Genomic DNA, 12,758 nt, shown 5'->3' with positions numbered 1-12,758 from the left:
ATTTGAGACAAGTGAAAAAATAGAAAGTCTCAGGAAACAAAAGATATAAAGAAGAGCCAAATGGAAAATTGTAGAATTGAAAAATATAATAAACAATTTTTTAAAAATACAATGAATGGGCTCAGCAGCAAAATGGAGAATAAAGAAGAAACAAGCAATGAATTTGAAGGTAGAACAATAGAAATTACCTAATCTGAAGAAGAGAGAAGATAGACTGAAAACAAATGAGCCTCATGGACCTATGGGACTATACCAGAAGATCCAACCTTCAAGTAATCAGAATCCTACAAAAGGAGAAAGAGGATGGAGCTGAAGAAGTATTCAAAGAAATAATGACTGAAAATTTCCCAAATTTGGCCAAAGACATAAACCTATAGATTAAAGAAGCCAAGTAAAACTCAAATAGGATAAACCTAAAGAAACCCACATTAAGACACATTCACAACCAAACTTCAATAAGCTAAAAACAATGAAAAAATATTGACAGCAGTGAGAGAAACAACACCTTATCTATTGGGGGAAGAAATAGCTTGGGCAACAATGGTTTATCAGAAATCATGGAGACCAGAAGAAAGCAGCACAAAACTTTTCAAGTATTAAAAAAAAAAAAATTGTCAACCCTTAATTCCGTATCTGGTGAGACTATCCTTCAGGAATCAAGGAAAAGTCAAGACAATATCAGACAAAGGAAAAATGAGAGACTTTGTCATCAGCAGACCTACCCTAAAAGAATGGCTAAAAGAAGTTCTTGAAATATTAATGGTAAAGAAATGAATCTTGGAACCTCAGAAAGGAAGAATAACAGAAAGAGCAGAAAAATGGAGAGATATATACATAATAGATTTACCTTCCCTTGTAGAGTTTTCTAAGATAAATATATATATATATATATATATATATATATATATATATATATATATATATTTGAGACAGGGTCTCATTCTGTCACCCAGGCTAGAGTGCAGTGGCATGATCATGGCTCACTGCAGCCTCAACCTCCCAGGCTCAATCAATTCTCCTGGCTCAGCCTCCCAAGTAGCTAGGACTGCAGGTGCATGCCAACATGCTCAGCTAATTTTTGTCTTTTGTTTTTGTTTTGTAGAGGTGGGGTTTTGCCATGCTGCCCAGGTTGGTCTAAGTTATATTTGATCATTGAAGCAAAAATAATAAATTGTCAGTTGCGGTTCTCAAAATATGTAAAGAAAACAATTAAGACAATTATATTTTAAATGAGGAGGAAAGGGAACTTTAAAGGAGGTAAGGTTTCTATATTTCACTGAAACTGGTAAACTATTAACATCAGTAGACTGTGATAAGTTATGTAAGTATAATGCAATACCTACTAAAACCACTTTAAAAGATCTATATACAAAGAGATACACTCAAATATACTCTAAATGAATCAAAATAGAATTATTTTAAAAATGCTCCAGTAAACCATAGGAAGGCAAGAAAAATAAAACAGAAATAAACACAGAAGGAACAAACAGCAAAAAGTATAATGACAGACTTAAGCCCTAACGTATTAATTACATTAAATGTAAATGATCTAAATACGTCAATTGAAAGACAGAGATTGGCAGAGTGGATTTTAAAAAACATGATCTAACTATATACTATCTATAAGAAACTTACTTCAAATATAATGATATGGATAAGATGAAAGAAAAGATTAGAAAATGATGTATCATGCAAACAATGATCAAAAGAAAGCTGGAATAGTTACAATAACATCAGAAAAAGCATAGGAGCTTTATTTGTAATAACCAAAAACTGGAAACCACCACAATATCTTTCAATAGGCAAACCAATAAACAAACTGTGGTACATCCATACCACCAAATACCACTCTGCAATAAAAAAGAACTAACTATTGGTACATATAACAACTTGGATGAACCTCAAGGACATCATGCTGAGTAGGGGAGAAACATCTCAAAAGGCCACACACTGTATTACTTCACTTATATAATATTCTCAAAATGATAAAATCATTGAGTCAGGGAACAGATTAGTGGTTGCCAAGGTTTAGGGACAGTAGGGAAGAGGGGCAGGGGTGGGTGTGACTATGTAATAAGGAGTCAGCTCTATTTTTTTATATATTTTTTTCTTCGAGACAGAGTCTCATTCTGTCACCCAGGCTAGAGTGCAAAGGGGCCATCTCAGCTCACTGCAACCTCCACCTCCCAGGTTCAAGCAATTCTCCTGCCTCATCCTCCTGAGTAGCTGGGATTACAGGCATGCACTACCACACCCAGCTAATAATTTTAGAAGAGATGGGGTTTCACCATGTTGGTCAGGCTAGTCTCGAACCCCTGACCTCAAGTGTTTGATGTTTGATATCTGACACTTGCCACACCCACCACTCCCCCTTCCCCTTTTGTACCACATCTAGGCAAGATAATAAAACCTGAGAGCTCCTTCCTTTGGCACTAACAGTAAATTCAAACCACAAAGGCCAGCCCATGCACCAGGAACCATTGAGGTCTACAAAAAACTCATCCCAATTCTTGAGGTCTATTTTTAAAACTCCATAATATCCCTGTGGTCAGTCCATCTATAAAAACTGAAATCCAGTCCTCCTTTCCTAGTCTCTCAAGCCATTTTTTACCTGCTTGGGAGCTTTTCTGCTCTTTCTTAAGAGCCTCATTGTGTGAGTAATAAACCTTTAATACCCTCTTAGGGTGTGTGGTGGGTAGGGGAAGCTGCAGGGGATGGGTGGGTGTCTGTGTGTGTGATCATTGATCTCTATAAGGATACAGCAGTGTCTGCTCAACACTGTGCCTGGCACATAGTAGGGGCTCAACCTCAGAGTAGAAAGTGAGATATAGACAGGGACAGAATATGAGAAGCTTTGTAGTAAAGGGGTGCATACAGAGGGGTTGGACCCATGGGAAAGGGTCAGGGCTGAGGTTCCCCAGGCCCATGCCTGAAATCAGAGAAGGGTATGCAGTGCTTTATTGTCATTTAGCTCAGTTCAGGTCCATACTACAAATGCTCTCTTAAAGCTCTTCTGTGCCCAGTTCCGTGGGATAAAGACGGTCCCCTGCCCTTAGGCACTCCCAGAACTAATGCCAAAGAAGTGGGAAGGGTCTTGGCTACTCTTAGAGATAAAAATGGGACTGAGGCTTCTCCAGGGCAGGGACTGAGTTCAGGTTATCTCCAGGTCCTCCTGCCCAGCACAATTGTAGCACACAGTAGATGCTCAATACAGATTTGAAGAATGAATGAACCCACTATTCTCTCCTTTGAGCCTCTCACTAAACCTCCCCTTAAAAAGCCAACACAAGGCCAGGCACGGTGGCTCATGCCTGTAATCCCAGCATTTTGGGAGGCTAAGGCGAGTGCATCACTTCAGGCCAGGAGTTCGAGACCAGCCTGGCCAACATGGTGAAACCCCGTCTCTACTAAAAATGCAAAAATATAATAATAATAATAATAAAATTAGGCAGGCAGCCGGGTATGGCAGCATGTGCCTGTAATCCTAGCTATTCGGGAGGCTAAGGCAGGAGAATCGCTTGAACCCAGGAGGCAGAGGTTGCAGTGAGCCAAAATCACGCCACTGTACTCCAGCCTGGGTGACAGAGTGAGACTCCATCTTTTAAAAAAAAAAAAAAAAGCCAACATAGGAGTTGTTATTTCAGCTTCAGAGATGCCAGCGATGCCTCTCCAGAAGGAAGGAAGACAAGGAGAAGAAGGGGGCTGGAAATGGATGGGAGTAGGGGTGGAGTTTCTCTGAAGTGGATCCTGTGGACCAGATCCTCAGGCAGGAGACCCAGGTCAGGCCCTGTGAGTCCAGAGTGAGCTGGTTTGTGCCCGAGTGAGCAAGCCAGGGAGGGCCAAAGGCCTGGCTTCTGAGCCTACCAGGCTTTATCCAGCTTCCTGGTGTCTTTGTGCCTGTCCCATTTTACCTCCCTAGATTCTCAGTAAATCTCTCAGTGTTTTTCTGCTGGGCCCAGGGGACTCAGGAAAGAGCTAAAAACTCACACTGATCCTTTGTGGGGAGTGTTTGCAGCAGGAGGTGTATCAGGAGAACCCTAAGGGTCCGTGAGCTCGAGAGCCCCAAGCAGCTCGGTATTGCCAAAAGGACTGACCAGGGTTTGAATTGGCTTCCACTGCTTACCAGCTGTGGTATGATCTTAGCAAGTTACTTCACTGCCGAGGGCCTCAGTTCATCTATCTGTAAAATGGGGATCATTGTAGCAACCCATATGGTGAATGACAGGATTCTCTTTGGGAAGAAAGTGATTTTTTTGTGTGTTTTCATTTTGGGGTGAGAATGAAATGGCACGATGAAAGGAGAGAACATAGCCCAGTTTCTGGCAATGGCTGGTACCTCAGACATGCAGAATCTCCAGCAGAGGGGCAGGTATCTGGGAAAGAAAAAGAGAGACCCCAGGAATGATAATGAGGATGGCAATGATGATGAAGATGATGTTGGTGATGAAGGTGACAATGATGGGGATGATAGCAAGAGGACAGAAGAAAGCTTTACTAAATACCTACCTTATTGAAGGTTAGGCTCTGTTCTAGAAGTTTCTCGTGCAATATCTTACTGAATTCTCCTACCAGCCATCTTGTTAACCCATTTCACAAATGAGGTACCAGACCCAGAAGTTAAGTGACTTACCCAAGATCACATAGCTCAATTTCAGGTCTGTCCAACTGTGGGACATTAGTTCAATCTCAGTGAGTGGGAGACAGATGGAGCTGTTCTGGAACCTGAGCCTGGGCCTCACCCAGGGAGAATTTTGCAGATCTATCATCCTCTGCAGCTTTCTGATCCTCTCTCTTGATTCATTCATTCAGCAATAAATGTCCACTGTGCCTGGCCTTGGGGCTGGGAACACTGGAGTGGCTCACATAGTTCCTTGCCTCTGGGGACACTCAGGTAGTCACAGGTGAGAAGGGAGAGAGTGCCAAGAAAACAATTAACTACAAAACAAAGCAATGAGAACCACCCTTAAGGCAATGGGAACACCAAGAGGGAGTGACATTCCACCAGGAGCAGGCTCAGAAGGCTTCACAGAAGAAGTGACTTTGGGGTGGGTTTCAAGGGATGGATAGGAGTTTGAGGACAAGGTGAAAATGGCAGAGGGAACTGTCTGAGCTAAGGCACGGGGAAAGGGAAGAAAATCTGGCCAGGGAGTGCTGTGGAGGGAGAGTCCAAAGTCGCTCTTGCTTGGGTATCAGCCAGAGTAGAGGGTCTATGGAGAGGTGGTAAGGGGGTAGATTACAAAAGGACCTGCTGAATGTCAAGTTATGCAGTTTGAATGTTCCCAAGGGCAGTGGAGAGCCATGGAAAGGGGCTGAATCGGGGAGTGAGATGATCAGGTTTGTGTTTTCGAAGGCTGGCACTGGTGGCAGTGGTGCAGGGAATGGAATAGGCAGTGGTGGAAAAGAAGGAATTTGGAGAGGCAATAGGAATGGGTCTGGGCCCCCTTTCCCTGGGAGGAGGCCAGAGAAGGGGACTGACACCCCAGTGACGTCTATCTCGGACATCCTCTCCAATGCCCTTTCTCCTACTACTTGTCTTTCACTGGAGCAACTTGACACCCCGGAGTGGAGGGCGCAGACACTGGCTAAGCACCTGGGCCCTGAAGACAGACCCAGGTTCTGCCACTTACCAGCGGAGTGACCTTGGACATGCCACGGACCCTCTCTGAGCCTCAGTTTCCTCACCTGAGCAATGAGTCACTGCAAAATTGAATAAAATCACATATAAAAGGGATTAGCCCAGGGCTGGCATAAAATCGGTACTTGGCAAATGCTAATGATTATCCCCATTTGATAAATGAAGAAACAAAGGCCCCAGAAAGGGGCTGTGACAAAGCCATGGAGGGCAGCTCCTCCCACTCCATGCCCTTCACCTTCATCATGGTTCTCCTGTAAATGGCCTCCTGGCCCCTCACTTTCCTGCTCTGCACAATGTATGAGGGACCCTCCTGGAGCCAGGGGTCAGGGCAGGGAAGTTGGCAGATACGTGGAGTATCAGAAAGGAGAAGCAATGGCAGCCGCAGGGGTTTAGTGAATTACTTCACTCCCCAGCCACACCCTCAAACTCCTCTCTCTCCCCTGCCATCATCCGACCCCCCCTGGCTATGAAACTCTCCTCTGGCTCCTTTCCCATGAAGCCATTCATGGGCATGAATGGCTTGTCCTCCTCCTCCTCCCCTGCCTTCCTACAGGGCAGATAAAATTCCCCTACCCAGGAGCAGAGTACCCATGAACAGGACTTCCTGGGGACCAGGATAAATAGTGAGCCCCCAAATTACCCTTGCTTGGATATCAGGAGCTCTGGGTTCAAGTCCCAGCTCTGCCATTAACTCGCAGTAGAATCTGGATATTTTCCTTCTCAGGACCTCAGCTTCCCCATCTCAAATGGAGTGGGTCGGATTCGATGCTCTCTAAGGACCTCCCACCTCTGTCCTGCGGCTCCTTCTGCCTTCTGTTGGCTTCCTCCCTCCTCTCCTCTCCCGAGCCCTTTCCCGTTCCTCCCTGGTTTTCTCCTTCCAAGCCACAGCCTCAGACCTACCCACGGTTCCCACAAGCTTTGCTCAAGCTGCCTGGGGCTCCCAGGGTCCGAAGGACACAGATCCCACCCCAGCTGTGAGCATCCCCCTGGCTGCCGTGGGCACAGTGCCTTCTGACACAGTGATGCCTGGGCCCTCCCACTCAGAGTCAGCGGGGCCCAAAGGAAAACCCCTCAGCTCTGTCTGAGCCAACTGCAGAGGTGGCCAGAGCTGGGTTTAAAAATATGAGAGCCCAAGTACCCTCAGTGCCAACTGCCCACACAGCCTGCAGGCTGTGCTGCCCACTTCCCAGATGTCATCATGGCCACCGTGGGTGGCACAAAGGGAATGTGGTGGGGGGGTGGTGAGCCCAGAGAGGCCCGGGGGTGGCTAGTGAGGGGGACGGACATTCCTCAGAGCCTAGACCACAGAACAGGGCTGTTTACACCATCTGGTCATACCCACTTCTTTGGTCTCTGGAAATAACCAAGCCAATTCTGTTCAGACTCACAGTGTCATAGGAAGTGGAGTCTAACGAGCCTGGAATCGAATCCTGAGTTGGCCACTTACCGGCTGTGTGACTTTGGGCAGGTCACTTGCCCTCTCTGAGCCTCAGCCCCTATCTGTAAAACAGAGATAAGAAAAGTACCTACTTCCTAGGGCTCTTATGAGAATTCGATGAGACAATGCCTGCAAAGAGGCTTAACACAGGGCCCAACCCATAGTAAGGACTTGATCAGTGGTAGTTGTCTTGGCTATTACTGTTATCATGATGTGGCATGGCTGGTCTTTGCTAGAACTCCACCAAGGAGCAAAGGAGAGAGTAGGAAATGAGATGTCCTTGTTCCACTCTCTTGTCACATCCAGACCCCCCAAAGTCCAGGCACATCTGGCACCCATGAAGCTGACAATGGGGTTCCTTCTGTTTGTTAAATAAACAGGGATACTGGGGCCCAGAGAGGGACTGTGTCCTGCTCAAGCAAGCTGGCAGCAGGTAAGAGTCAGAAGCTAGAAATTTGTATGACCCTCTCCAAGGTGAGAAAAACATAGCACCCCTGGAACTGGGAGGGCCCCTAAAGATTTTCCCTCCTTTTTCCAGAAAGGGAAACTGAGGCCCAGAGAGGGAAAGGGATTTGTCCAAGTCATGAGACAGCTAGGACCGAAGCCAGGATTCCCAGCTCCCTGACCAGGGCTCTCTCATTCCGTCCCGCCGCCTCGCCCTGCTCACTCCTTTCCCGGCCCTGCCTGCAGCTCTCAGTCCCAGGGTGGGCAGCTGGGCAAGGCGCGAGCAGGAGCCTAGCCCTGCTCTGCTGGGGCTGGGGGCTGCTCTGCTCCCCCAATCCCACTGGAGCCTGCTGCATCCTTATGTAACCCGCTCCTGCTTTCATAACCCACTGCTGCTTCCTTCTGGAGTGGGAGCTCCGGGAGCAGATTGGAACGCAGGGAGACATGAGCTGCCTTCCTATGAAAATAGGGTCATTACCGGCACTTGGGCTCCAGTGCCAGCTAATGGCCTTCTCTCATGGCCTGGGGCCTGCCAGCCTCTCCCCAGGCCCAGGGAAAGAGGAGAGGCCCAGGTTGGACTGGCACCCCATGCCAGGGCAGGGCACAGAGGGAGATCACCATCTTGGGATGCGGATGGATTCTCTACTGCTCTGGCATCCAAGGCAGGGACCAGCTCCCAGACTCCAAAGACCCAGGCAAGTGTATCAGCCCTAAAGAGTTCCCTGGAGAGAGGCCTGCAGGCAGGCACGTTGGGGAGGCCATGGGCTCTCAGGGTTGAGTTGGAGTTGGAGCATCCTGGTCTCTGGCCAAGTAACTATAGACATGTCAGTTCACTTCTCTGTGTCTTCATTTCCTTATCTGGAGAATGGGATTAAATGAGGACCAACCTCATTGGTTGCTGGGATTATTAAATGAAATTCTGACTGGCAGGTGCCTGGCCTAAAATAATGGCTGAGTAGTCAGCATCCCCATTTAGCAGATGAAAAAACTGAGGCTCGGACAGGTGATGTGACCTTAGGAGTACACATCATCTAACAGCAGCAAAGCTATACATAAGACAGCAAACTCATCATGCGCTGGGCACATGCTACACATACGTGGACTGAGCTTCTCCCCAAAACAGCCCTATGGGGAGGTGCTATTATTATCCCCATCTGACAGATGAAGAACTCATTTTAAAGGGGCTAAGTGACTTTCTTAAGGCACACACTTGGGAAGCGGCCGAGCCAGGATTTGAACCCAGGCATCTGGCTTCAGAGTCTGAGTTCTTTGCCACCCCTACAAAATGACCAGGACCAATAGACTGAGACTGCAGTAAGCAGGAGTTAAGCTAGACGCGAGTCAGGAAGTATGCCCCTTCGGCTTGCCACCATTCTTTAGAATCCCAGTCACCTTCCACCTTACCTCTCTTTGGCTGCCACTGTGCTGTGTGATCTTGGCTGGGCCACTTAACCTCTCTGGGCTCTTATCTCCGCATCTGAAACAAGGAGGCTGATCCCTAGGCTAACAATTACCAGGGTTATTGTGAGGACACATTAAGATAACGAGTTGTAAACTGCTTTTCAGCTGAGAAAGTATCACACAGCTGCGATGGCTCATCACTTCCCTGGCCTCCAACTCCCTCCAACTCAGCAGGAACCCGCTAATGGACACCAGGGGCCTCTCAGCACCTCTGGCTGTTCAAACAAACACCTCTCCCCTCACTGCCCCTCCCCTGGGCTGCCCTTTGGATACAGAGGCAAAGCTCCCAGTCTTCCCTCTAGTGCTGGGGCAGACCAGTCTGGACACCTGAGTCACAGCCTTCCTGCCTTCCCTCAACAGGGCATTCATTTTAGCTGAGCCCCTGCTGCGTGTTTCATGGGCACCCTCACACCTAATCCTCGTGATTACCTCCACGAAGCTGGGCTTCATCTCCCCCATTTTATAGATGAGAAGCTACAGCTCAGAGAGGTGAAGTCACTGGCCTGGAGTCACACAGCTGTCAACCCAGTAGAGCCAGAATTCAAAGTAGGTCTCCATGCCTTTAGTGGCCTCACTAACCCACTTCTCAGGAAATGGGTCTTGTGCCTATTTTGCAGAAGTGACTGATGCTCAGGAAGCTGAAGGCACTTTGTCCGAGAAGCCAGGAAGAGGAATGGCTAGGCTGGCAACTCAGAGCAGCTGCCTGCTACCAGGCCCGTGCTCCTCCCTGCAGTTAGATGTCTTGACCAGGATGCACAGATGAGACCTGTGACATCCATCCCCCCAGAGAAGCCAGGCAGGTGGACACCATCATTGTTGATGGAGAAGCTGAAGCCAGACAGACGTAGAAGTTTGCCCAAGTCCCAGGGCAAGGAGTGCCAGCGTGAGAACTGGACCAAGTCATGTCCCTCTCTGGACCTCAGTCTCCCCAGGTGTATGAGAAGTGCCGGACCCTGGCTTGGTCAAGTAGACCCATTAAGGCCCCTCCAACTCCAGGAGGTTGTGGCCTGGGCAGAAATCCCCAAGCCTGGCTGATCACCAGAATTCCCTGGGAACATGCTTAAACCCCCAATGCTGGGCTGCACCCCCAGAATGTCTGATTTGGTGGAACTAGGGAGGGAGCTGAAAACCTGCGTTGTTTTATCCAGCATGACCTCAGCTCACAGCCCCCAACCCCAAGCTTCTGTGATCAGCCAAGTCAAGATTCCCAATATAGGACAATTTTCCCAGTGCCAGATGGAAACCAGTCCCCTGCCTGCCTTCACAGAGTTCACAGCTGGGATGGGAGGTGGACTCAGGGGCCTGTGGGACTCTGGGGTAGGTCAGAGATGGCATCAAGGGGTCTCTGTTGCAGACCACTGCTCTGTTAGAATTCTAGATTTTGAATTGGGGTGAGACCTTGAGAAGTCTCAGCCTTCTTACTTGAGTAATTCTTCATTTGGCAGATGTTTATCAGCCCCCACTACGTGCCAGGCACTGTTTTAGGTGCCAGGGTGTAGCAGTAATACAATGCCTTTGCTCTCGTGCTGTTTCTGTAATGGCGCAGAAGACAGTCAATAAACAGCCAGGAGCAGCAGGGCCTTCCGCAGCTCCAAACAGCTTTCCCCAGGCATGATCTCTCCAAATCTGCCCTGAATCACAAGCTGGGAGCTTAGACCCCATTTTACAGATGAGTCACTGAGGCTCCGAATGCCATTTCCATACCATGTCTCCTCACACTGGGCAGGCGACACCGCCGATGCTTCCCAAGCAACCCTGTGTGTCGGCTGCTGATTAGAACTTTCCTGTTGCCACGGCAACCCCCCTGGGGAGGCCTGCCCTACTTTGCGTCCCTGGCATAGGGCGGGCAGCCTCACCCCGCACCCCTGAGACAGAGAGATGGGATTTATCCCACTTGCTGCAAAACAGGTCCCACTGGAAGAAGAACTGGGCTCCCTCATTCAGATATTCAATCAATGTTTAGCAGCACCAACACTGTCCCAGAGACTGAGCCAGGCCCTGGGACAAGAGGAAAAATAAGCTGTGGTCCCTGCCCTTGCAAAGCACACTGATTCACAGGGGAAGCCGACAGATAGCCACGAGCCTGCCTGTGAGGCTGAGGACCACAGCAATGATGCCAGCAACTCAGGGCCAAGGCAGTTCTGAGCCCTTCCCAAGGATTCACTCATTTACTTCCCCCATTAACTTTTGGGGTAGGTATCAACAGTATCCCCATATGACAGATGAGGAAACTAAGGCCTCAGAGAGGTTGAGAACCTTGCCCTAGGTCACACAGCTGAGAAGCAGGAGAGCCAGAACCTGGAGACAGGGAGATTCTGAGCCACTCTGTAGGTGTTTGGTGAAGGGACCCCGACTCCATCAGGGTGGCCCAGGAGGGTTTCCCAGGGAAGCTATCTATCCTCCAAAGTGATCTCAGTAAGAGCAGAGGAGGGTAGAGATGGGAGCATGGTGGAGCGGGGACTCTGAGAGCTTCTGATCACTCAGTGTTGGGGTGAGTGGCCTAGTCCTCCACTCCGTGCCTGGTGAGACTCAGCTAGGCCTTGGGACACACGACTTGGGAAAAGAAAATACAATCCAGGTAGCCAGTGCTGGAGAGGGGCACCGCAGCTACAAGGCACGGGCCTCCTGAAAAGGCTGAAATGCCTCTGGAGGCTTCCAAGGGAGCAGTTTGGGACAGGTGTGCACACACTCCACTCCCTGCCCATCTTCCCACCCTTGGGCAACAACACCCTGTACCTACGCACCTGTGAGGAGGAGAGACTCGGAGTGCGGCCGGGCTTAGTCCTTGCAGTCCCCACACAAAAATACTTTTATTTCCAGGTGAGTGTAACGGTTACGAGTGTGGACTGTGGCGCTGACTGCCTCTGAAAATGCAGAGAATAATCAGTCCTGTGTATATCATAGTGTTGTTGCAAGGGCTGGATGAACCGACACCTGCAAAGTTCACAGTACTTGGCACAGAGGGTGTGTAACTGTGAGCTGTAATTATCTTTGTAGCATGTGGATGCACATGGATCTGCATTTTTACACAGCTACATGTGTGCAGGTGTACAAGCCCATGCACACAGTGAATGCACACCCATGAGAGCACCCCCATATCTTGCCAGTATATGTGTAAAGCTACCTCCTCGAGTGGGCTTGAATGGACACTAGCTACCGGGGGGAGGGGGGGAATAGCAGGGAGGAGCCAATAAACACAAGCACCCACAGGTGTCTGCAGGGAGGGAGGGCGCGGCACGCCCATCCCCAGCGAATAGGTGCCTTCCTGTGCGTGCACCTGGGCTTGTATATTGGCGGGGGTTGGGCGGCGAGGGGGTGGGGATGAGGATATGTGATTTGAGGTTGAAGCGTTACAGACCTGGGTTTAATTATGTTGAGATGAGGAAGGATCTGGCTGTGTTTTTCTCCTTGAACCACTGTGATGTAAAGAAATCTCAGCTCTGCAAAACAAAGATCAATCGGCAGGGAGAAAAAAAAAGTGCTTAAGGCTTAAACCTCCTACCACAGGCCCCCAGGGAATGTTAAAGCCACAGTTGAGGAAAGAGAAACGTGATTAAGATTGAAGTCAGGAGTCCACAGAGGGGGAGTCACGCCAGCCAAGGGCTTTCCTGTTTTCCCAGAAAGGAGGCTTCCCGGAGGAAGCCATGACCCCTTGGAAAACACTCAAAAGCCTGTCTGGGCCCCAGCCTTCCCCAACCCATTGAGAAGATGAGTCTTCTTGGGAGAAAAACAAACCCTGCTTTCCCCACCATCACCTTGGATCTTACTTGGAGGGAAGGG

The 12,758-nt window shown here is 48.9% G+C and overlaps 1 protein-coding gene across 15 annotated transcripts in view; it reads right to left on the bottom strand.

Moving 5' to 3' along the window:
* The window catches only part of LOC104006591 (uncharacterized), a 107,259-nt gene that overhangs the window by 21,985 nt on the left and 72,516 nt on the right, over positions 1-12,758 (bottom strand). For 6 of the 15 annotated variants that reach the window (XR_010147916.1, XR_010147918.1, XR_010147919.1 and 3 more), the window contains 5 exons: positions 12,337-12,418; positions 11,723-11,842; positions 7,083-7,135; positions 5,628-5,697; positions 4,631-4,935 (listed from right to left, as the gene is read on the bottom strand). The exons of 1 other annotated variant lie outside the window; for it this stretch is intronic. The gene's annotated coding sequence lies outside the window, so the exon portion shown is untranslated. Of the gene's footprint in view, positions 1-3,647; positions 4,374-4,630; positions 5,698-7,082; positions 7,136-11,722; positions 11,843-12,336; positions 12,419-12,758 lie in introns of those variants that run through there. 8 more of the 15 variants (XR_008546914.2, XR_010147920.1, XR_010147921.1 and 5 more) reach the window with 7 other exon arrangements.

This window comes from Pan troglodytes, chromosome 1, assembly GCF_028858775.2.
Source record: "Pan troglodytes isolate AG18354 chromosome 1, NHGRI_mPanTro3-v2.0_pri, whole genome shotgun sequence".
NCBI lineage: Eukaryota > Metazoa > Chordata > Mammalia > Primates > Hominidae > Pan > Pan troglodytes.
This window is presented reverse-complemented; position numbering and strand designations above follow the sequence as displayed.